This window comes from Physcomitrium patens, chromosome 19, assembly GCF_059467195.1.
Source record: "Physcomitrium patens ecotype Gransden chromosome 19, ASM5946719v1, whole genome shotgun sequence".
Taxonomy (NCBI): domain Eukaryota; kingdom Viridiplantae; phylum Streptophyta; class Bryopsida; order Funariales; family Funariaceae; genus Physcomitrium; species Physcomitrium patens.
The window spans coordinates 14,291,931-14,319,171 of record NC_143428.1 but is presented as its reverse complement, the minus strand read 5'-3'; positions in this window follow the sequence as shown (position 1 = coordinate 14,319,171).

Below are 27,241 nucleotides of genomic sequence, written 5' to 3'. Positions count from 1 at the left end.
TATCTCACAATTGGACTGTCCAAAAAAACCCTAAATTTTACATGAAGTACTGATATGCTTTCAAAAACTACCACAAAAATATTTTCTTATAAATTCATTACGGATCTTGAGATATCACCAAAATCCTAATAGTAGCTTTAAATCCTAGCTTACATACACCCACATGCTAATTTCTTTATATCTCACAAAATAAGTATTCAAATACCATGAAACTTTGTTTTATAGCTTTTTAACTTAATAACTCACACTTATAGAAATTTTGAGCCAAAAATTCGTCCACAAACTCAAGATATGGCTCCAAACATTACTATCAACAAAATTCCTCACTTTCTACCTTTGAATTACATGTGCTATCTTCAATGCCATTGTCGTAATGTGTGAAGTCTTGCTTGACAATGCTCCAGGCACCTGGCTGTAGAAGGAAGAATAAAAATTGTGATAATAAGATCCTAAATAGAATACTAACAATGCTCTAATTAGACTATAATAATGGTAAATAAACGTAATCAAATTCAAAACAACTCAAAGAAATTTCAAACAAATAATAAAATTCTTAAAGAAATATTAGAATGATTACAAATTTTACTCAAATATATGTCAATTCAACCTTAATTTAATTCTAGTTAAAACCCTATTGAATTTCACTCAACTTTAGACCAAATCTAATTAAATCTTAAATCCTAATAATTCCTAAATCCTAAGTCAAATCCTAAACAAATCTTAAATTAAATCCGATTCCAAATCCTAAGCCCTAAATCAAATCCTAAATGAAACCCTAAACCAAATCCTAATCCAATCCTAAATCCTAAACCAAACTTTAAATCAAATCCTAATCAAACCCTAATCCAAACCCTAAATCAAATCCTAATCCAAACCCTAATCTAAACCCTAAATCAAACCTTAATCAAATCCTAAATCCTAATCTAAATCCTAATCCAAATCCTAATCCAAATCCTAAACCAAATCCTAGCCAAACCCTAATGAAATCCTAAATCCTAATCCAAATCCTAAACCAAATCCTAGCCAAACCCTAATGAAATCCTAAACCCTAATCCAAACCCTAATCCAAATCCTAATCCAAATCCTAAACCGAACCCTAGCCAAGCCCTAATCCAAATCCTAGTAATTCCTATGACAGATTTAAACCTCAATATCTAATGAATAAACCGTTGATCTCAATTCAAAATTTGCATACTTCTTAAAAATCAAGTTCAAAACAAGCAAAAAAATTTTAAAAAGGATCGGAGTTACCAAATTGACGAAAACTTCAAAAATGTGATTGGGTATTAGACGGCCTCCTTCTGCAATCTTGTTGCCAAACTTCCATAGCCAATTTCTCTTCTTTGCGCCATTCGATTGGTTTTAAATTTCACAAGGACATAGGAAAACAAGTCTAATATCTTCTCACATAAGTTTTATTCCAATCCAACTAGTAGATTGCATGAAATCTTAAAAACCCTCACTAGACCTAAAATTCTACTTTCTGAGACCTTGACTCACTTAAACCTCCATATCTCTTTGTTCAACCGTTAGATCAAGTTCAAATTCACATGTATTCAACACAACTATAAACATGAATTCAAAGAAGTTTATCCGTAGATCTGCAACAAAACTATCGAAATCACTTAAAACATAAACCCTATTTTATTTCATAAAATCTAAGTCATCCGAAAAAAAACTCAACTTTGCAAAGCTCTTACAAATTCATATCAACTCCAAATCACCCAAAATCAATTCCCATAGAAACCCTATCCAACTTTCTCTCCAATTCCACTCTTTGATCTGCCAAAGAGTCCCGGAGTCGTCGTTGAGACTCGGTTTTGTGCCTTAGAGTCTGATTTCGACCCTAGTTCATAACCGGCCCTCTCCGGGTATCAATATCTAATTTTTCTAAGTAAATTTTTTCTAGAATTTACTCTTAACTTTCTTCTAAAGATTCCTATATCATTTATTTTCCCAATCTACTTTGATTTGCCTTACTTATGGTACTACAAAGTAAGTAGAAGTCACCTTTCTAAAAGGCAACATTGATACCTTTTAATTTTTCTACCCCTTTGGCTATTAACTATATTTCTAAGATAATTTGTTCTAATACTTTGAACTAAGATCTCTTAAATTATAATAATCTCCACACTCTTTCACCTATTAATCATGTTATATCACGACACCGTATAACTCTTTCATCTAGACTTAGAATTTATCAAACAGTATATGTAAAGTGTAGTCAAGAAAGTGTTCTCTCCAATTCTAATCATCAATCTTTCATTGCTCTCCGTACGATTATGTTATGCTTCAAAGAGTGTTAGTAGGTACAAATTTGACACCTTAACTTTGAACACCTATATCTCCTTCATAAAAACTCGAAATCACACAAACTCTTCATCCAAATTATATAAAAAATCCTGAACTTGCTGAACTTAGCCTCCAAAGCTCAAATGACATCAAAAGAGAAATCCTAATCTCTAATAAGGCCTCAGGCAGCCTCCTTGAAGCCCATTGGACATGGCCTTCGACCAATAGAATGAAGATCTTTATTCCTTGCCTTCATCAAATCATGCCTTCCTTTCATTCCTCCCAATAAGCCTCCTAATAGTTTAGACTTTCATCTTTAGAGTCCAACCTTCCTTTAAATTTTACACTAAATATCTAAATCCTACATAATATAAATACTATAATCAAAATAGATAAATCTCCAAATAAATTTTCTTATATCAATTCTCTTTAAATTTATTTACTAACCACTCTAATCTACATCGACTTACAAACATATTATATGTCTTAATTAATTTTTATATATTATAAGCAATTACAGTACGACAACTGTGACTACACTTAAGGTACCTTCTAAATAATGATGTAATTATTAAAATGAATCCATGATTATAAATGGCTCTTTATTTTGGATTTCATAATTAATCTTGGCTGCTGAAATTTTTTTGGAATAGAAAGCTATTGGGTGGTGTTTTCTATTGGCTCCTATTTATGATAATACTACAGCTAAGACAAAGTTTGATGCATTTTTTTTCTATGAAAAATACCTCAGAGAAGTCAACACAATATAAAATTGATGTAAAATTAAATTTCTTTTTTAAAATATCAAACAATGCTTTGTCTTCTTTACTCTACTTAAGTTTGTCTTTATATGTGAAATGTATAAGTGAAGCTACAACTTAAGAAAAATTCTTGATGAAGATCCGATAGTAATTGACAAAGCTCAAAAAACATGGCTCATCTCTTATTATTCTTCAAATTTTCTAATCTATAATAGTTTGGACCTTCTTCAGATCCATCATTAGCTCCTTATTGGAAATGATGTATGCTAAAAAGTCAACTTAAATAGTGTCGAATACACTCTTTTTTAACTTGGCATATAATCTTGCATTTCTAAGTTTTTGTAATACACGTCAAACATAAACTTCATGTTTTTTTGTATTTTTAGAATAGATTAAAATATCATCCAAATAATTGATGAAAAAATCATTAAGAAACTCATAAAAGACATCATTTATTAGATATTAAAAAGAAGCTAGTGTATTTGTGAGTCCAAAAATCATAATGTTATATTCAAAATATCCACATCTGGTTCAAAACATAATTTTCTATTCATCTCTTTTTTTAATGCATACTAGTTTATATACTCTTTATAGATCTATTTTTGTATAGATATTTGATTGATTTAGTTGATCAAAAAGTTCTGAAATTTAAGATAAAGGATGTCTTTTTTTAATGGTGATTTTTTTGAATCCTCGATAGTCCACATACATCTGCAGAGATCCATCTTTTTTCTTCAAAATAAGATAGGAGCCTTGGTTGGAGATTTAGAATGACGTATGAAATTTTTAGCCAATTTTTTATCAATATATTTTTTTTATGTAGCCAACTTATTTTGTGATAGGCCATAAATTGGTTAAAATGGTGGTTGAATTCTTTTATGAAGATCAATGGAACAATCATAAGGACAATGCTCTAGAAAATTATTTGCATTCTTCTTTTCAAAAATATCTTAGAAATCTTAATACTAACTAAAAATAATATATAATATTCTTTTACCATCAAAAATAGGCATGGAATATATAATAAAAGATAACCCTTTTTTTAGCATGCATGAAAGCTCTTGCATCTATCAATAAGAGTTTGAATGTATTAGACTTATGTGTTTCTATTTGATTAATAAGAATTTAGGTTAAACTATCAAAAAAATTAAAGTGACAATGTTATGATGTAACAAAACTAATAGATAAAAATGATGAAGAAATTATTATATTATAGAAGATCTTTCTTCAAATATTATAGAAAATTATCTTAAAAAATAGATAATAGTCCAAAAGAAAATAAAACTAAAGATATAAATGCTATCTTTTTATAAAGTAGGCTTCTATTTACTTTATAAGGCCATAAATAAGACAAAATAAGGTATATAAAAAAAATAAAGAATATAAATATATATAGAAAGAAATTAGAAGTTGATTTTAATAAAAATTAATTCAAAAGAATAAAATGTGATATTTGCAAAAGATCAGTTATCAACCTACCTCGAAATCACACCCTGAGATACAAAACTAGGTACCTATGATAACTTTGAGAATCTTTTATAAATCAAAGAATGAAACTAAAAAATAAACTTAAAAATATTTCTTTAAACATTTATTTTTAGTGATTTGAGTTTATAATGACTTTGCAAGAGCTTTGCAAAGTTACAATTGTTTTGGATGACTATGAAATTTGTGAAATAAAAAAGATATTATGTTTAGGATTTTTCTTCTATTTGATAAGTAAAATTATCTTGAAATTTTGTATGCTTGTTACCAACTTAGTTGTCAAAAAGTGTATAAATTTTTAAGCAAGACCGATGGTTCAATTGCTAAATATTGGGGTTCTAAATAGTACTAGGATTAAATTGAATTTATTTAAGGTTTAGAATTTGTTTAGAGTTTGATTTAGTATTTAAGATTTGTCTAAGGATTGATTTAAGATTAAGGATTTTTTTATGATTTAATTTAGGATTTAGAATTTTTCTAAAATTTGGTTTAGGATTTAGGATTTATTTAGAATTTGATTGAAGTCTATTAGGGTTTCAATGAAGATTAAATTAGAATTCATTTGAGATTTATTTAAGAAATATTTGTGATTATTTTAAAAAATTTAAAGATTTCTTAAGGATTCTTTTAAGATTTATTAAGAATTTTCTTTCAATTCTTTTAAGATTTCTTATTGTTTCTCTTGTAATTTTTTTAAGATTTATTTTGAATTTGATTAAATATTTTTTAGAATTATTAAGATTTAATTAGATTTTATTTAGTCTTTTATTAGAATTAAAAAATTTTTATAGTAATTTTCATTCTACCTTCATTAGCCAAGTGTCCGATGCATTTTTAAGCAAGACTTCATATAATATGACAGTGAGAAATCCAATCTATCTAAGGATTATACTTTTTTAATCAAAATAGTTCTAAAATGATCAAATTGGATGAAGTTTTTATTATATTAAATATTATTATGCTATTATGATCTTTAATTACTACATCTAAAAGAATAGTTTTATGCATAATTTCTCCAAAAGATAGCAAATGACCATCTATGACTTCTACATGTATATGTTTAGTTTTTTTAATTAATAATATCTCTTTTTTTTTACAAAATCTTTATTTATAAAAGAGGTTGAGGCTCTTGAATCTAATTAAGCCAAGACTTTGTGATTTTTTGGTCTTAAATAACTTCTATTGTAAAATAAGGTGAAAGATCTGAAGAGAGAATAGGACCTTTACTATGAGTTATGTAAGATTCCAACCACATAGTTTCTATTGTAGTTAGAGAACTTATTTTTTAACACATTATCTTTATTAGCAATCATTCTTCTTATTTTGTGGTTGCGTTGTTTTTTTGGATAATATTGAGTAGTATATTTAGCTTCCCTATAATATAAGCATAAGCCCTCTCAACATTGTCAATTTTTTCCTACTCTATGAGGAGTTTAAAATATATTATGTCAATTTGCATTAGTTTTGGCCTTAATGAATGGATTTTTGAATCCTTGGAAGCTGCCATCATTATTTGATTTATTCTTCTCTAGCCATATCTTTATTTTTAACATCTTTCAAATAATCAATTTGTGCATGCAATGGCTTGAGCAATAAATTGTTCCAAGATTTTTCTTTTGACAACATGAGTAATAAATCTTTGACATATCAAAATTAATTCATAAGAAATTTGTCATTCTAATCCACGTTGTAAGCAAGGTTTTAGAATTGAGTAGCATCTATGGTGGTTGACCATGATCTTTATTGTAAAGATAAGAGCTTAGTCTTTATTACTCTTTTTTGATCACTTTCTCCAAATGTGGTTATAAATACTTCTAAGAATGAATTCAAATCATAAAAGAATCATGAATTCTTTCCTATTAAAATTATAAATAAAAAAAAACACTTCTTTATAAAAGTGTACTTATAAATCCAACTCGAATAAATCTATTAAAGTATTGGAAGGGATGCAATCTTAGATAGAGCTTGACTTATTCTAGAAATCCTCAAAATTTGATCTTTTTCCATCAAACTTTTCAAGCATACAAATCCTTCTCCCTATCATACTTACAGAAGCAAAATTCCTTGTATTTGATTGTGAAGTAAATCTACTTATTTCCTTCAACTACACAACTTCTTATCATAGACTTTGAACTTCTTCTATAAGAGTAGGAAAAGTACCTTCATGATTTACGTTAAAAATATGTAAGATTTATATTCTTGAAGTATTGACGAGCTCATAAAGATTTGCAATGGTTGTAAATCTACTCTCACTTCTATTACGTATAGCATATATAATCTTTCCTTTCATAGACAATTCAAACAAATTCAAAAGTTTAAATTAAAAGAAAGTAATTTGCAATCTCTAATATCAAAAGAAAATTTCTATAAAGTAGGATAAACTACTCTCTTCAAAGAAAAGATCAGTGTTAGAAAAAAAAAATTATTTAAAGATGGATAGACTGAAACCTTCAAAATACAACAAAAGAAGTCAAGTAATCTACTCATTTTTAAAATAAGATAAAAATACTAGGTTAGCACTCTTGTCAAATAGTCATGGACATAAATCTTGAAGAAAAAAAATCCTTAATATATTTCTCTATTACTACAAAGAATTAAAAACTTACTCAAAGATAATATAATATTGAATTAAAATAGCTATTGCCAAAAACAAGAAAATTAAAAAGTCTTGAAATAAGACTAAAGACTAGAAAGGCGTTGATAAGAGTAAAGAAGGCTTCACTCTTGCCTCCATATATACTCTTAACTTAGAACTATATAGGAATATCTTATAGGACCTCTAAAATGTATTGACTTTATAAAATATGTATTTTAACTTGTAAGGCAAGTTTTCTATATATAAGCCATATAATTAACTTGTTCTACAAGCTATCAATACGTGATTAATTTTTGGACCAAATTATTAACCTATCAATTAACTACAAATACATGTAAAGTCAAAGCACCATCTATGAAACTTCTAAGAAGCTTCTTTAAAAAGTATTATAAAATTAATTAATTTTTATCTATTTTTATTTATTTCTATATAACTATATAGGTATTTATTAAAATATATATGTATATCCATGATATTATCTGAAAAGAAAGAAGGCATTATAATAATGCAGTCCAGTGAAGAAATTACAATATAGAAGATATGACAAAGAAATCTTAGATAAAGGCTGAGATACAACACCTCGTAGGCTAGATAGCTACTTTGCAAAGGCAAATACAAGCCTTTAAGATAAAAGAATCAACATCTACTAGGCTAAAATTGAATAAGCTTGGTATAAACTTTGAGACTTCAAGGCAAGAAGATGTATGCTAATGGCTCTTAAATATGCAATAATACCTCCAATCATCAAAGGTAAATACCATCAAAAGAATTATATATGTAGCCAGCTATTTGAGAGATGCGATAGCCATTTGGTAGCAATAACAAGTTCAAATCTATAGAAATGAAGGTAGATTTTGTGATTGGGAGGAATTTGAAACCAAGTTTAAGAATCAATTTTGGCCCATCAGTGCAGAGAAGATAGTATACAACTAGTTGACAAATCTTTCACAATCTAGGTTAATGCAAGAATATATCTTTTGATTTAAATCCCTATGTCTTTAAATTAGCAATGTTTTAGAGGCAAAGATAATCGATTGATTTCTACAAGAATCAAAATTCAGTATCTGGGTAGAAAGAGTTTGCCTCAAGAAAGCACTGGGCTCCTAATTATCACTAATTACTTAATCAAGCTTCAAAATAAGGGAAGCCCTAAATTTATATATAAATTTTTCTTTTTGAAGTAATTACACCAAATACACAAGCCTCAACAACATCCAAAATATGATAAAATCTTCTAAAACCTTGTATATGATTACGTGGAAATTTTCTCAAACTTTAATACGTCATATCTCTTGATCCAATCATCCAAACTTATTCAAATTTTACATAAAGTACTGATCTATTCTTATCAATTTTCAAAACAAATTTCAACTACAAATTTATTGTGGATCTTGAGATATCTTAAAAACCCTAATAATCACTTCAAGCCCTTATCTTTATATTTTTGTGTAAAATTTCCTTTATATCTCATAAAATAAAAGCTCAAATGCTATGAAATTTATATTTATAGCTTTATAATACCAAAAAAATTATTTTCCAAAAATTTTGAGCCAAAAATTTACCCAAAAACTCAAGTTATGGCTCCAACCATTACTATAAATAAAACCGCTCACTTATTACCTTTGATTAGGAAGCATTGCCTTCAATTCCTTATATCTCCTTTATATGAACTTCAAAAGCAATAATTCTTTCATAAAAGATGTAGGCCTTAAAATTGCTATTTTAGCTACACCTTTTGATCTTCAAAAACTACCGTACAACTCCTTGTATTCACAAAAGAATAATATTATGTCTTAAACTAATACCTTAACTTCAAACAACTATAACTTCTTCATCCTAATTCCAAATCTTCTAAATTTTGCACAAAAATTATAGTCCAAATCCTAAACCTTATAACTTTGGCTTCTAATTTCCAAATGCCTCTTTTGAAGTTACTGGAACCTTTCTTAAGGTTGTAGGTAGCCTCCTCAAAGCCTATTGGGTATGGTATTTGATTAATAGGGATGAAGTTCTCCATTCCTTGTCTTCATCCGACCATGCTTTGCTTTCATCCCTTTCAATTAGCCTCCCACTAGTTTGAATTTTCTTTTTTAGGCTTCCACCTTCTTTCAAGGCTTCATACTAAATATTTAGGTTTTATATATATATATATATATATATATATATATATATATATGCCAAAATCAAAAGTTATAAAAGAAATAAAGTAAGGTTTCTTAAACCAACTCTTTTTAATTTAATCTATTAACCACTCTAATATACATCTAGATTTATCAACATATAATATGTTTTAACTAATTTTTATGTTTTATAAATATTTACAGTTCAACATTAGGTCTACCAAAAAATAGAACTAAGAGATCCTCAAATATTTAAAGATGCAATTAGGATTGCAAAGAGAGTCAATGTTATAGATTTCAAAAAATTTTGAATACAACCTATAACACGAAGTCTTATATTACTATATAATACTATGGGACAACAACCAATACTATTTGAGATTAATATCCTACAAGAATCATTGATACTACAAAAATAATAAATATTGGCTCAAAAAAAATTATGTTTTTATGATCAAGAGCTAGGCGATTAAATCAAAGGTTATTCAAAACTTCAAAATTCAAGTATCAACAAATCAAGGTAGGTTCATAGTCTCAAGATTCGCTAAGTGGATAACAAGATAGAGCAAAGAAACAAGGCTCTCTAGTAAAGACTCTGAAGACGAGTACTAAGGATAATTATTGTCTCTCAAAGATAAATAGTATGGCCTTAGATAAATATAGAAAGGATCGATTGGTATATCTAAAGGGACAACAAAGAGGACAGCCATGTCATGTGCTTATGGATTGTGGCTCTATAAAAAATCATATTTTAACTAAAAATAATATTTAGAATTAAAATCTAGCTACTATATATATATATATATATATATATATATACCTTACATATAACCAAAAAAACGTATTGAATGAAATATATGAAGAAAAAATATTAAGATTAAAAAATATATATGTCTTAGGAAAGATGTTCAAGGTAACAAAGCTAAGATATGATATTATCCTTGGTATGCCATAGCTAGAGGTAGAAAATGAACAAGTTGATTGGCTAGTAAGGACAATTTCCTTCAAAGATGGTGGATGCAATGTGACTCTTTGTACCTTCACATTGAATGAAACAAAAAAAATAATCTGTGACTAAAAACTTATTTGTAGAAATGACCTTTATGAAGAAGCAAATAGAGCATTAGCAACCAGTTTATATGGTGGTTCCAAACCTTACATTAGTGGTCAAAATGATAGCCAAAAGAATAGAATGGACAGAACAATTTATATGAAAATATTGGAATATTTTTCCAATTGATCTACTTACTGGTGTGACTTTTGATTGAGGTGCTTTCTTTCAAATAGAACTATTGCTTGAGACCAAGTCAGCAAGTTGGCCAATTTATTACCTAGCACCAAATGATCTTAAAAAACTGTAGAAGATATTGGATGAATTCTTAGAAAAGGACTTCATTCAAGAAAGCACATCACCATAGGGAGTACATGTATTCTTTGTACCTAAGAGAGATGGTAGACTTTGGCTTTATATTGACTATTGAGGCTTCAATAAGAAGACTATTAAAAATGCATATCCATTTTTATACATACATGATCTTTTTGACCAACTTTAAAATATAACTATCTTTAGTAAATTAGATCTTTAGAATAGTTATTGGTAGATACCTTTTACAAGAAATGATATAAAAAAGATGATATTTTGTATGCACTATGAATATTTTGAATGGCTTGTTTTATCTTTTGGCTTCACCAATGCTCCAGCCTCCTTCATGGATTATATGAACAAATTAATTCAAGACTTTTGAATAAATATGTACTTTTTTTCATTGATGATATTTTAATATATAATAAAATCCTTGAGGAGCATGAGCAATATTTACAAAAAGTATTGCACTGATTATAAGATAGTCAAAGCATAAACTTTAGAAGTCAAAAGTCACCATTTTGAGATATGTAGTATCCTCTAAAGGCATGCGCATAGGGCATTATAAGGTGAAAGTAGTGGAAGATTGGCCTACCTCCAAAGATACTTCTGAAGTTCACTCATTCCTAATCCTTGTTGGATATTGTCACTATTTTATTTAATAATTTGTATACATTGTTGCCTCATTGACAAGCCTATTAGAAAAAGATGTCGTATTTGAATGGAAATTGGAGCACCAAAGTGCCTTTGATAGGTTGAAGGAGACACTCATTATTATTCCAATATTACAACCATATAATTTCAACTTTTTTTATATACTTAACATTGATACTTTTGACTTTGCTATTAGAGAGGTCCTTCAACAAGACTTTGGTAGGGGCCTTCAATCTATGGATTATGAATTACGTAAATTCAAAAGGGCATAGCATATTTATTTTACACTTCATTGAAAATAATTAATAATTGTAAATGCCACAAAGAAGAGGTGACACTATCTGTTGGAGAAGCTAGTGATTGTTCAAACTGACCATCGATCCTTACAATACAATTTGCATCTAAAAAATATGAAATCATAATATCATTGTTGGAAAAAATAATTATAACTTTTTGACATTCAACTTGAGTACAAGCAAGGGCAATAATATAATGTGCTAGATAATTTATTACAAAGACCTAACTTAAAGGTTGAATCAAGGGACAAGATAGAAGTTGCTACCATTAGTAGTGTCATTTCAAATATAATCAAAGAGAAAAAATAGAAAGAAGCTATACATTGAGATGCTTATTTTAAAATAGTTAACAATTGGTTGAACATAGGTAATGTATAATATCAAGATTATAGTCTTAATAATGGCTTATTTTATTTTAAGAAGTAAATTTATATACCTAATAATACTATATTTTAAACTCGCATATTTGAAAAACGACATGATATCCCAATATCTAGACATCTAGGGCAAAAAAAGACTCTAGAACAAATCTCAAAGACATGATTCAACATCTCTTAGACTATTGCATCCAATTCTATTGTCTACGACATGTTGGAAGCAAGTGACTATAGATCTCATTACGTATTTGCTGAAGATACCTCACTATTATATTGCGATTGCTATCTTTGTGGATCGACTCTCAAAGCAACTTCACTTGATTGTAGCGCACTTGAATATTGATGCTCCAACACTTGCATGGATCTTCTTTGATATTATCTTTTGTTACTATCGATTATTTTGTATCATTGTTTTAGATTGAGATCCATGCTTCATACAAAAATTTTGATAGATCTTACTTAAGCAATTAAGTACATAATTTGTCATGTCCACGATCTTCCATCTCCAAACAGATGGACAAATACAACATACAAATAGGATCTTAGAAGATATGCTATGAGCATTTGTAATAGTTCATCATAATGATTAGAATGAATATTTGATATCTTTAAAATTTTCTTATAATGATATTATTTAAGCAAGTACTAATCATTCACCATTCTTTCTTAATACTGATCAATATCTGAATATACCAAAAATTCTTAATTGTTTCATTGACACCAACAATCCCACAATGGAGGACTTTATACAATAACTTATAATAATTTATTGTATAAAATTGGCAAAAGCAATATGCAAATAACCACCGACAATACAAGATCTTTTGAGATGGTAGTCAAGTGTTATTCTTTAATACCAACTTGCCACTTATTACATCAACCCAAATCCATAAATTGACATCTTGGTAGCATGGACCTTTTCATGTTTCTATAATGATTTTTGATATTATGTACCGCTTTAAGCTTGTACCATATATTTGAGTCCATCTGGCTTTTAATGTTATGCAATTCAAGGAATTTCATACAAAGCCAAGGCGCTTTTTAGACCAACATCAATCGCTACTACCACTAGTTGTAATAGATGACCAATAAGAATATAAAGTAGACAGTATTTTAGTGCATTGCTATCTTCACTGTGGCAATGGATGTCTATAATTTCAATACAAAGTCTTCTAGAAAGGTTATCCCATTGACAATACAACGTGGAAACTTACATAGAACCTCATCTATTGCCAAAAAATAATTTGGAAATACAATCAAGAGTAAAACGAAGACGTTCTACATTAATGGAGGGACATTAACTATAACAGTGTCATATTGTAAAAGCTTATAATATGTAAAAATTAATTAAAATATATTATATATTAATAAATCTAAATATATGTTAGAATGGCTAATAGATTAATTTAAAGATAATAGATTTAAGAAACTTTATTTTGAGTTTTATCTTTTTTAATTATAGCATTTAAAAAAATTATAGGACCTAAATATTTAGTATGAAGCCTTGAGAAGAGATTAGAGCCTAAAGAAGAAAATCTTAACTAGTAGGAGGCTTATTGGGAGGGATAAAAGCAAGGCATGGTTGAATGAAGGCAAGGAATAGAAATCTTCATTCCTATTGATCAAAGGCCATGCTCAATGGGCTTCAAGGAGGCTGCTCAAGGCCTTATTAGGAATTAAGGTTTTTTTTGAGGTCATTTGAGCTTTGGAAGCTAGGATCATCAAATTTGGATTTTTGGATATAGATAAGGTGAAAATTTTGTACGATTTGGAGTTTTTATGAAGGAGTTATTGGAACTCAAAGTTAAGATATCAATTTCATACCTACTGTCACTCTTTGAGGCATAACATACGTTTACAAAAAGCAACAAAGGATCAGCAACAAGATTTGAAGAAAATGCTTCTTCAAACATACTTTTTATATATTATTTAATAAATTTGAAGTTTGGATGAAGAAGTCATAGATGTTTGAAGTCAACGCATCCATATCAAAGGTAGTAAGTAAGTGATTTTGTTTATGGTAATTGTTGGAGCCATATCTTCATTTTTGGAAAAAAATTTATCTCAAACCTTTTACAAAAGGTAGATTATTGTATTAAAAAGCTATACATATAAATTTTGTGGCATTTGAGCATTTAATTTGTGAGATATGAAGAAAATTTCACAGAGGTGTATAAAAACTAAGGTTTGAAGCTACTATTAGGATTTTGATAATATCTTAAGATCCGCAATGAATTTGTAGTTGAAATTTATTGTGATAGTTTTTAAAAGTACATCAGTAATTCATGTAAAATCTGACTATGTTTGAATGGTCCAATTAGAAGATATGAGTTTTTGAAGTTTGGGAATAATACTCTATAAGGATATTTAAGGATTTAGACGTTTTATCATATTTTGGATATTTTTGGGAACTTAAGACTTATATATTTGGTGTATTAGCACCTAAAAGTATTATATGTATATATAAAAACTTGATCTTTCTTATCTCAAGACTTGATTGAGAAATTAGTGGCAACCAAGAGTCAAATCTTTTCTTGAGGTAAACTCTCTCTATCCCAACAATGGCATATAGATAAGATATTTGTATTATTGATACATAAGAATATATAATTTGAGCCATATTTAGAAGTTTATAAAAGTTTTTAGAATTAGAAGTAGATTAGTGAACTATATAGGATCTACCATGGAATATTTTAGAAAGAACTTAGAATGGTTATCTAGGTCAAGCCTATCATAGAATATTCTAAAAAGAACTTAGGACAATTATTTAGTTGGAATCTATCATTTTAAATATTTTAAAAAGCTCTAAGATAGTTAGACAAAGTATAAATAGGATTGGCTAGGGCCATTTGGACATCTTGTGAAGTATGGCTTTGGACCCTTTTTCTTAGTAAAGTTTGGTTTTGCATCTTCTTGTTCAATTTTGTTTTTTGTTTTTTGTTTTTTTTTTTTTTTTTTTTTTTTTGTAGTCTGCTTTGTCCTACATTGTGATAGAATTATGTTGTTGTAGATTAGAAGGATCTTAGATTTTTGAGATAGTCCAATCTTATTTTAGTGATGGTTTTAAGGAGAGAATACAATCTTCACCAGGTATTGCATAAGATTTTAATAACATAGTCTATATTGTAATTTGACAAACTTATTTTTTAATATTTAGTCTTCTTTAATAATTATGCTTATAATTTTATAATTGTGTTGTTTCTTTGAATAATTTCAAGTAGTTGTCACGGCCATAATCATATAAGCTAATAATTACATATAGAAATATGTAGAAGTAAGTAAAAGTAGGTAAAAGTAAGTTAATTCTATAATATTTAATATAGAAGCTTCCTAGAAATTTCCTAGACACTGTTTTGACTTCATAGGTATCTTTAATTGACTTTTTGGATTAGAAACGTGGTCAACAAGTTGGCCATGTGCCACACATATTGTTAGCTTGAAGATCAAGCTAACTATGTGGTCCACACGTAGAAAAACTTGCCTTGTAAGTCAAGGCATGTGCCCTACAAAGTCAACACATATTGGAGGTCCTATAGAACGTTGCCACGTAGCCCCTAGTTAGAGAGTATATATAGAGATAAGAGTGAAGGCTTCTTCACTCTTGTCAACTCCTTTCTTGCTTCTAGTCTAGTTTCAAGGGTCTTTAGTTTTCTTGTCTTTTGGAAATAGCCATTCCAGTTTCTCTTTCAATATATATACTTGTTTATATATATTTTGTTACCTCTCTTTGAGTGAATGCTCACTTGTTTGAATTATTTTTTTCATCGAGTTCTTGTCCTTGACAGATTGACAAGAGTGCACTTACAATATGAGAGCTTTGTTTTTCTTGAGTAAGAGTGGATTACCCCTTTCTCTTGACAAGACATAAGCATATTAGAAGTTTACGGATTACCCACTTCTAAACTGATATTGTTCTTAGTATCTTCTTTGTTATCAAGTCTTTTCTTTTTCTTTTGTCTTGAGCAATATCAGACAAATTTTTCTTCTTAGTATCATTATGGCAGAGCTTGTTGAAATGAAGAGTGCAATGGCACAAATGCAAGAATAATTGAGGGAGTTAATGCTTGCGATGCATCAACTCAATTCACCAACACAAGAAAGAACAAGAATAGCAGAAAGTGGAGATATAGAAATGATCGGAGCTGCTTCAACATCTGCACCAAATCACATTCCTTCTCCAATTGTACAACACCCTGTAAGCACTAGAGAACCAAGAATTGCTTTACCCGAGAAATTTGATGGTACAAGATCAAAGTTTCGAGGGTTCATCAATCAAGTAAAATTGGCAATTGAACTTCAACCCCAAAGCTATCCAACTCCAGGATCACAAGTCAGGTTTATTGGCACTCTACTTTCTGGTTCTGCATTATCGTGGTTTTCGTCTTTTCTTGAATAACGAAATCCAATATTGGATAATTTGGAAGCTTTTTTGGCAGAGTTTTGATCTATGTATGGTGAACACGATGCAACTCATATTGCAACAAATAAGATCCGAATTCTGCGACAAGAAAACTGCTCAGTAACAATGTATGCTTCACAATTTCGACAACTTGTAATTGACATCAAGTAGGATGATGCTGCATTCATCAGTCAATTTCTTTATGGATTGCAATACAAAGTAAAGAAATTGATGCTCAACTTACCTGATCCTCAAACTTTGAGTCAAGCAATCAATTTTGTGGTAAAATGTGACAATCAACTTTTTGAATTTCGATTCGAGAGTCATACACGGGAACCTCAACGTTATTACTCAATGGCAACATCAGCATCTTCGCCAAACGTACATTTGGAAGTAGAAGACATGTAAATTGACGCGGTACGTTTTAAACCCCTAATTGAGCAAGAAAAGATTCGTGGTCGTCAAGAAGGATTATGTTTATACTGCGGAGAACCTAAGTACACCGCTCAAGATTGTCCAAAGAAACAACGTAACTATAAAATGAGGGGTACGGCGGTCAAAGAAGACAACATGTCAGAAAACAGATTCGTCCAGCTACAATAGGGACCGTGCAGCTGGAACCTTGTACAATTCCTAATGAAGGTCCTATCCTCTCCTCAAAACCCTCTTCTTGTTTTATAATAGAATTATATTTAGGACCTAAGAATTACAAAGCCTTTGCTTTATTAGATTCGGGAGCCTCAGCATGTTTTTTAGATGAATAATTTGTTAAAAGTCATAAAATACCTTTTGTATAGAAAACTAAACCCTTACATGTAGAAGTCATTGATGGCCATCCTTTGTCTTCTAGAGATGTCACTCATGAAACTCGCCCTATAAAAGTAACAATAAACGGTCATGTTAGCTACATAGCTTTTAACATAATTAAATCCCCGTCCAATCCAGTTATTTTAGGTTTGTCCTTGCTAGAAAAATATAACCCTCGAATAGATTAGAATTCTCGTAAACTTGATTTTTTCCAAAGCATTATTAATAGTTCTACCAACCAAGTAAAAAGTTATAAATCTAGTATAATAAAACCCGTACTTATAGGTGCAAAAGCATTTATATATACAGCAAAAGAAGGATCAACTTTTGCTATTTATGCTGCACCTATTTCTTAAAGCGTAAAGACTTCAAGTGGCATTCCAAGTCAATATCAGGATTATCAAGACGTTTTTGAGAAAAAAAATGCAGATATTCTTCCTGAGCATCGTCCATATGATTATTCAATCGACCTCAAGGAAGGAACTCAGCCACCATTTGGACCAATTTACAGTTTATCGCAAGATGAGTTGGCTGAACTCAAGACATATATTGACTAGAATTTAGCAAAGAATTTCATATGCCATTCAAAATCTCCAGCAGGAGCTCCAATTCTATTCGTAAAGAAAAAAGATGGATCTTTGCGAATGTGTGTTGACTATCGAAGACTCAACAAGATCACAATCAAGAACAGGTATCCATTACCTTTGATATCAGGACTCCTTGACTAGTTGAATCAAGCTAAGATTTATATAAAAATAGATCTAAGAGGAGCATATAATCTAGTACGAATCAAGGAAGGAGATGAATGGAAGACTGCGTTTCAAACCAGGTACGAACATTTTGAATATAATGTCATGCCTTTTGGACTCACGAATGCACCAGTTGCTTTTCAACATCTCATGAATGATGTATTTCGTGAATTCTTAGACAATTTTGTCGTCTACTACCTAGACAATATCCTCATCTATTCTAACAACGTCGAAGAGCATGAAATACATGTTCGTCAAGTATTACAAAAACTTAGAGATGCAGGATTGTACGCCAAGATAGAAAAGTGTGTATTTCACACTACTCAAGTTGACTTTTTAGGATACATCATTTCAAATGATGATCTCATGATGGATTCTAAGAAAGTCCAAACAATCATAGATTGGAAGATTCCAAGGACAGTAAGAGATGTCCAATGTTTTCTGGGATTTGCCAATTACTATCGGATCTTCATCAAAGACTTTTCATGAGTTGCAGCTCCACTTATACGCTTGACCAATAAAGACAAATTCCAATGGAATCAAGAAGCGGAAGCAGCATTTGAAGCCTTGAAGACATCGTTTGTATCTGCACCAGTCTTATATCATGTTGACTTTTCCAAGGCATTTTTTATGGAAACAGATACATCGGATTTTGCCTTGGGTGCAGTTTTGTCACAAATGGGAACAGATGACAAACTTCATCTGATAGCTTTTCATTCAAGAAAATTCTCAATAGCCGAGATCAATTATGAGATCCACAATAAAGAACTGCTTGCAATCGTAGATTCCTTTCAAGAATGGCGTCATTATCTAGAAGGCGCTTCTAGTCCAATCACTGTGTATACAGATCACAAGAACCTCGAGTATTTCATGTCAACACGCGTGTTGAATCGTCGTCAAGCTCGTTGGAGTATGTCTTCGTCAAGATTCGAGTTCATTATCACTTATCGGCCAGGAAAACAACAAGGTTTGTCCGATGCATTGTGTAGACGTTCTTATTTTGCACCAAAAGAAGGAGATGCAGCTTTTGAGCAACAAAGAACAGTCCTCTTGAAACTGGAGCAATTTCATCTCCGAGCAATGAAATCAACATTGACTGTTGATTCAACTTTTCTCAAGCAAATCCAGTCCAGTATGTCTTTAGACCCTCTTGTTCATGATATTAAGAATAATTCTTCCAAATCTCATGATTCTTCTAAGTTCGAGTTCAAGAATAATCTATTATATTTTGAAGGACGCCTATATGTTCTAGAAGGAGAAGCACGTTTACGTGTTCTTCAAGCACGTCATGATTTTCCAGCAGCAGGACACTTTGGATATAATAAGACTTTGGAACTCATATCAAGAGATTTTTGGTGGCGACAACTGTGGAAGTCAGTCAAAGACTTTGTACAATCATGTAATATTTGTTCAAGATCAAAAACTCCTCATCATCGACCTTACGGACTTCTTCAGCCATTACCTATACCAAAACAACCATGGTCTTCTGTTTCTATAGATTTCATCACAGATCTTCCAAGCTCAAGATCTTATGATTCTATATTTGTGATAGTAGATCGTTTCACCAAGATGGCACATTTTGTGCCATGTACAAAATCTATCACAGGTGAAGAAACAGTTAAGATTTTCATTGATAATATCTATCGCTATCATGGATTACCTAAAGATATCATATCAGATAGGGGAACTCAATTTGTGTCGAGATTCTAGAGGACCCTTTTCAAGATTTTAAAAGTAGACATAAAACTATCTTCGGCTTTCCATCCTCAAACTCATAGACAAACAGAGCGCGTAAACCAAGTCTTGGAGCAGTATTTAAGGTGTACTATCAACTACCAACAAGATGATTGGACAACCCTTCTGCCATTGGCAGAGTTTGCTTATAATAATACGGTACATTCCTCCACGCAACAAACACCTTTCTTTGCCAATTATGGCTATCATCCACGACTTGATGCTTTTGATTTTTCAAAAGTTGATAATCCTGCAGCAGAAGATATGGCAAATCGGTTGTCAGAGTTACATGCAATAATGAAGGCGCAATTGAAAGAAGCTCAAGAACGACAAAAGATAAACGCAGATGTATATCGTAAGGAGCAACCACAACTCAACGTGGGTGATAAGGTATGGCTACTTCGTCATAATATCAAGACCACTCGTCCTTGCGATAAGTTGGACTATGGAAGGCTGGGACCATTTTCTATTTCTACACAAATCAATCCAGTTGCATATCGTTTACATCTACCGAAGACAATGAAAATCCATCTAGTATTCCACGTGTCTCTTCTTGAACCATATAAGATAGTGGACATACCAAGAAGACGACAAGCTCCACCTCCTCCTATAGAAGTGGACAATAATGAAGAATTTGAAGTAGAAGAAGTCTTAGATTCAAGGCGGCGTCGAAATAAAATAGAATATCTTGTCCATTTGCACGGATATGATATTAGTGAATGCACATGGAAGCAAATGAAGAATCTTGCAAATACAGCAAAGGCGGTGGAGGCTTTTCGTCGACGACATCCATCAAAATCAAGATGAAAACCTTCTTTATAAAAGAAACAACATCTAGGCAAGATAACATTCTACTTTCAATTCTTGTTCGTAGCTTCGTTGTAGTAGTGGCGCTCAGGAGATGGAGAACCAACAACCAACAGATTTAACTTAAGAGCCTTCATTTGCTGACTTGCCGGACAAGACATTACGATTGTCACAACCTTCAAGACGACGCAATCAAGATGAAGATCTTGAAGAACGACATGTTCTTCCTCGAATAGATGGTAAGATACAACGCGTTTGGTATTACGACTTGGAAAAGGACTCCTGATGTTTGGTGATTTTGCTAGAGGTAGGAACAATTCTTGATGGTGTTCCGAATATTCTATTCGAAGGAAGTTACGAAGGCCTCAACAATGATCAAATAACTAGGTGGTCTTCCCGCCCTGGCATGGGACACTACCGATGGTTGAAAGGCCCTATCAATCATCTTCGAAGAGAATAGAGATCAGAGTATGTGGCGAATATAATTCGTCGCATCATAGATTTCCTCAACATATGATGACCGCTCCTTATGGAACTCGTCCCTAGAAGGGGGGGTAATGTCACGGCCATAATCATGTAAGCTAATAATTAAATATAGAAATAGGTAGAAGTAAGTAAAAGTAGGTAAAAGTAAGTTAATTCTATAATATTTAATATAGAAGCTTTTTAGAAATTTCCTAGACATTGCTTTGACTTCATAGGTGTCTTTAATTGACTTTTTGGATTAGAAACGTGGTCAACAAGTTGGCCATGTGCCACACATGTTGTTAGCTTGAAGATCAAGCTAACTATGTGGCCCACACGTAGAAAAACTTGCCTTGTAAGTCAAGGCATGTACGCTACAAAGTCAACACATATTGAAGGTCCTATAGAATGTCGCCACGTAGCCCCTAATTAGATAGTATATATAGAGACAAGAGTGAAGGCTTCTTCACTCTTGTCAACTCCTTTCTTGCTTCTAGTCTAGTTTCAAGGGTCTCTAGTTTTCTTGTCTTTTGGCAATAGCCATTCCAGTTTTTCTTTCAATATATATACTTTTTTATATATATTTTGTTACGTCTTTTTGAGTGAAGGCTGACTTGTCTGAATTGTTTTTTCATCGAGTTCTTGTCCTTGACAGTAGTGTGCTTAGATTCTCAACAATATAAAAATAATCTTTTTTTATGACATTGGATTTTTCTTACTCATTGACTTGTTTAAAATATACTATATTAATTTGTAAGTCCCATACTTCTAAATATATATATTGAGAAGATATTAATTTTGTTATTAAATTATAGAGATATAAAGAGACACTTTTAAGATTTTTAGATCAAAATTTAAAAAACTAATTATCACACTTTACATCAAAATTAATTACTTGAGTTAATATTTAAGAATTAGATAAATCTAATATTTATTTGTTTACTTTATATTGTAATCTATTAAAAAACTAGCTAATGAATATAATACATGTCAAGTACATATATTAGGAAGTTGTAGAAGATTCTAGAAGGTTCTAGAGAAGCTTTGTAGTTTGTGGAAGTTGCTTAAGAAGCTTCATAGATTGTGGAAGCTGCTTGAAAAGCTTCTTAACTCATACAAGCTGCTTGAGAAGCTTCTTAGTTTGTAGAAGCTACTTGAGAAGCTTCCTAGCTTGTAATATATATAGGAGTCGAGACTGAGGGGATCCTCAGTCTCGACAATACATCTCTTGGAGCTTTAGCTCACCTCTCTAGTGTTGTTCTTGTACTCATCTGATTAATCTAATTCTTGCCAATTCTTCTTGAGCTTCTTATGTAGATTTCTAGTCAGCATTCTAAATTCGTGACAGTTTTTCGAGACTACATTCATCTTTCATATCAGAGCTAGTTCCTTCTTATTATAATGTAGATTATCTCTTTGCTTGAAGGTGCTTGTATTTTAGAGGTTGCGGATTATGCTCCTCTAAACTGATATTTCTTTTATTATAATATTGGAGTCTTATCTTTCTTAGAGAGAGTGGATTACCCCTCTTCTTGAAGGTTTTAAGGCATTTTAGAGGTTGTGGAGTACCCTCCTCTAAACCAATATTGCCTTCTTGTAGAGTCATTTCTTTTCTCTTAGAATGGCCGGAGGTCAAGATATTAGTATGACTGAAAGTTCGGAGTCTAAGTTAGATACTATTATGAATGCTCTTGCTACATTATTATAGAGAACTACAGAGATTGAAAGAATCATTGTAAGACTTCATGATGATGGAGCATCCGGGATGGCACAATCAAGGATTCATCAGCCTCAACATTCAATACTAAGAAAAGCAACTTTGTCTCTACTTCAATAAAGACCATTGATCTTACAAAGAAAAGAGCTCTGAATTAACCTTCCAGTCAAGTTTGATAGTACGCATTCTAAATTTTGAGGTTTTATCAATCAAATTAGATTGATAACAGCTTTACATCCCAAACGCTATCTGATAGAGGAGTCACGTATTGGACTAGTTGGAACATTGCTCACACGGTAAGTTCTATTATGCTTTGCTCTTTTGTTTGAAAAAGGATCATCAATTTTGAACAACTTTGAAACTTTTTTGGAGACATTTGCGGAAGCATTTGGCAAACATGACAAGGCGCAATGGACTACAACAAAGATCTGGTCACTACGATAAGGAACACGCTCCTCATCAATTTACACATCAGATTTCAAACAATTAGCATGTGACATCAACTGGGACGAGGAAGCATTGATGAGTCAATTTTATTAGGACATGAGAGACGACGTGAAAGATTTGTTATTATCTCTTCTCAATTTGTGAACGCTTAATGAAGCCATTAACCAAGCTGTGAAGTATAATAATCGCTTATTCCAACGTCACCAAGACCAACACTCAAGACAACATATGGCTCACCATGCTCCAACTATGTCAGCAAGCAACCTAAATTCACATTCAGAGGTAGAAGACATGCAAATTGACACGGTACGTGTCAAATCCCTAATTCTAGAAGAAAAAAAGTGATGTCGTATTACATGCTATCTTACTTGAGAATGCATCGAGTATCTGGCTGAGGAAGATAAAATAATATTTTGTAAGTATCCAAGTAGTCTAGTGGGTTTCAACCATCTATATACAAATTATTTTTGATTTCAATATAAAAGCTTAATCCCAATACAAAGTACTTAGAAACACTATTTTTTATGACTTCAAGATATTATAAGCATAAATTGTTTTGTTATTTGTTAGTTTTATTTTAATTTATTTTTTATTAATATTATTCTTTTTCTTTTTTCTTTTTTTTTAATTTTTAATATTTAAATTTTAAATTTTTAAACCCTAACCATAGACAGCAAGCTTTGACAAGCTGTAATTCTAAATCTAACCATCTGATTGTTATAAAACTTCTACTACTAGTGTCTTTGTAAGTCTTCTAAATGCTCAAGAAGTTTCAATCCAATCCAACTCACAGATTGCAAGAAAATGCCATAAATCCACACTGATGTCCCTTGACCATTTCCTAGAAAGTTGATGATGAACTTTAAATTACAATTTCTCCTTCTGCAACTATTAATTCTCATTCAAATTTTGTGTGCAGCTCTACCTTTAAGTCTCCGACTTATCACGCTAAAATTCACCTTATTCCAGCTGGTAGATCTCCAGATATCGTAGAAATCCTAAACAACCTCAATCTGCTAACTTCTGATACCTCTTTACACTTACGATCAAATATCATCTATCCGTACCATTAGATTAATACAAGTTTTTGCTTGCGCTTGGCATACTCAATCATCTATACACCTCTAAAATTTCAACTACAAGTGTTTCTTCAATTTTTCAAAACAGTCAAGAGTACTAGCCTTAACTTTATTGCAAAAAATCCAAATCACCAATACAAACACTGACTTTGAACAAAGATTGTAAAGTCCTCCCAAATCCTATAAAACTCCATCTTACACCTTTGGAAGGAGCTTGAAGCTAGCTCTTTAATCCCCAAATTTCCTATTCTTCTGCCCTAGACTCAAAATTGGAACAACAGACCGCACTTCCATGGAATTCCCGCCTGTAAGAGGATCTTTCCACCGAAAGGACATTTCTCCAAAACGGCATAGAGAATAAAATAGCTTGAAATGGAACCGAAGCCTCCATAATCGGGACTTCATTGGATTGCCCAACTGAATCAGGTCTCATATTGGATAAGAAGCTCATAACAAGACCTGGATTGGATGTCCCCGTAATTGGGTCAAATTGGCCCTTTGCATCAAGCTCATCCAAATGTTAAATTGGTCCTTTTTCCTTTTGCCAACTCCTAGTAAGAATGGCTTGGACACATTCCACCTAATTTACTAGAGAATCTTAAGGTCCTCGATTTATCTCCTCAATTTTTTTCTTGGCTTTGGATCTGCTGATCCCGATTATTGAAATTGAATGGAGCATTATATTGCTAATAAGTATGCCTTGACTGCTTACAATTTCCACACATTGGTGCGTAATTGTCACTAGCTCTGGGATTGGAACATTCACTAGCATAATGACTAATCTATTTACAACGGAAACAACAAATTGGTCTTCTTGTACTTCTATTAGGCATATTGGATGTCTCCACCGGTTTATACCTACTATGTTTGTTCCATGTAGGATTAGAAAATGATCCTGGTTGTCCCGTTCGTACGGAGGGTACTTGGTTCGATGACGCCGGTGGAGCATATTACTAATATCATGTACGGTAGTATAGTTTGCAATGACGTGACATTAATTGGCCCCTGAATATTGGCACTGGAATTGGCCACTGTTTCTAACATCCAAGATGACTAAATATTAATAAAATCTTTTTCATTTATATTTTCATCATGTAATCATGTTACAACACGACAGCGACATATGAAAGAAAGATTATGCCTGTATTGTGATGAAGAAGGCCACAGAGCTGGAAACTGTCCCCAAAAGCAAAATCGACGCATTATGAGGACCAAAGGTGCATTTGTTCAGAAAAATAAAGATGCCCAGCCATAATAGGGACCATGCGGCTGATTAATTCAATACCACAAGAACAATCACGTTCCTCTCTTTTTGCTCAGCTAGCCCATTGCTTTACCATTCTTCTATCTTTAAGCCTTTAGAAATTAAAAACCTTAGTGTTATTAGATTCAAGAGCATTTGCTTATTTTTTAGACGAAGAATTTACTAAGCGTCAAGAAATTCATCTAGTACAAAAATCTAAACCCGTTCATGTAGAAGTAATAGATGGACAATCTTTATTATCTAGTAGTGTCACCCATGAATCAGAACCTATAGAGGTGACGTTTAAAGACCATAGTAGTTATATTATTTTCAATATTATTAGAATCCCATCAAATCCTGTTATTCTTGGTCTTTCTTGGTTACAAATGCATAACCCATCTGAAGATTGGAAGTTATGAAAGATGATATTTCCTATAGAACATTCCGAGAGTAAGTTTGTTAGAAGATCCCGAATCAAAAAAATCCTTATTTATTGGAGCAAGAGCATTTGTAACATTGTCCAAGGAAGGCATACTATTTGTCATTTATGCGACTCCAACTAGCAGAGAGAAGATTTTGACAGCAAGTATACTAGAGCAATATAAGGATTTTGAAGACATGTTTCAAAAAAAGAATGCAAACATGCTATCGAAGCATCGACTATACGATTGTGCCATAGACTTACAGGAAGGAGCATAACCACCTTTTGGCCCAATCTACAATTTGTTGCAGACGGAGTTAGTGGAGTTGAAAAAATACATTGACGAGAATCTAGCCAAGAACTTCATTTGTCATTCGAAGTTGCTAGCAAGGGCACCAATCTTATTTGTGAAGAAGAAAGATGGCTTACTGCAGATGTGCGTGGATTATCGAGGTCTCAATAAGGTGATAAAGAAGAATCGTTATCCATTATCCTTGATATCAGGTCTTCTAGAGCAACTTACCTGTGCAAGGATCTTTACAAAGATTGATCTAAAGGGAGCTTACAACCTCGTACGAATCAAGGAAGGAGACAAATGGAAGACAACTTTCCGTACAAGGTATGGCCATTTTGAATATAATGTCATGCCTTTCGATCTTATCAATACTCCAATGGTCTTTCAACACATGATGAATGACATCTTTTGGGAGTAACTTGACGATTTTATTGTCATCTATCTAGATCATATTCTGATATTTTCCAAGAATATAGAAGAGCATGAGAAACACATTCGTCTGGTCCTTGAAAAACTTCACGCCAAATTGGAGAAGTGCTTGTTTAATCAAACTGAGATGGAATTTTTGAGATTCATTGCAACTATGGAAGGTTTGAAGATCGATCCTAAGAAGGTGGAAGCAATTGTATCATGGAAAGTTCCAAAGACAATTAGAGATGTACAATGCTTTCTTGGCTTTGCTAACTTCTATTGGATCTTTATGAAGAATTATTCTCAAGTTACTGCTTTGCTCACTCGGTTGACATGTAAAGACAAGTTCAAATAGGAATCTCTAGCGGAAAAAGCATGTCAAGATCTTAAGATAGCATTTACTATGGCTCCAATCTTGGTACATCCGGACTTTACAAAGGCCTTCTATTTAGAGACTGATGCTTCAGATTTTGCTATGGAAGCTATACTTTTACAGATAGGCATAGACGAAAAGCTTCATCCGATTGTGTTCTACTCTTGAAAGTTTTTTGTTGTCGAGATTAACTATGAGATCCACGATAAAGAACTTCTTGCGATAGTAGATTCTTTCTAAGAATGGCATCACTTTCTCGAAGGAGTTGCACATCCGATGAAAGTATACATGAATCACAAGAATTTAGAGTACTTCATGTCAGCTCAAGTTCTGAATCGTCATCGAGCTTG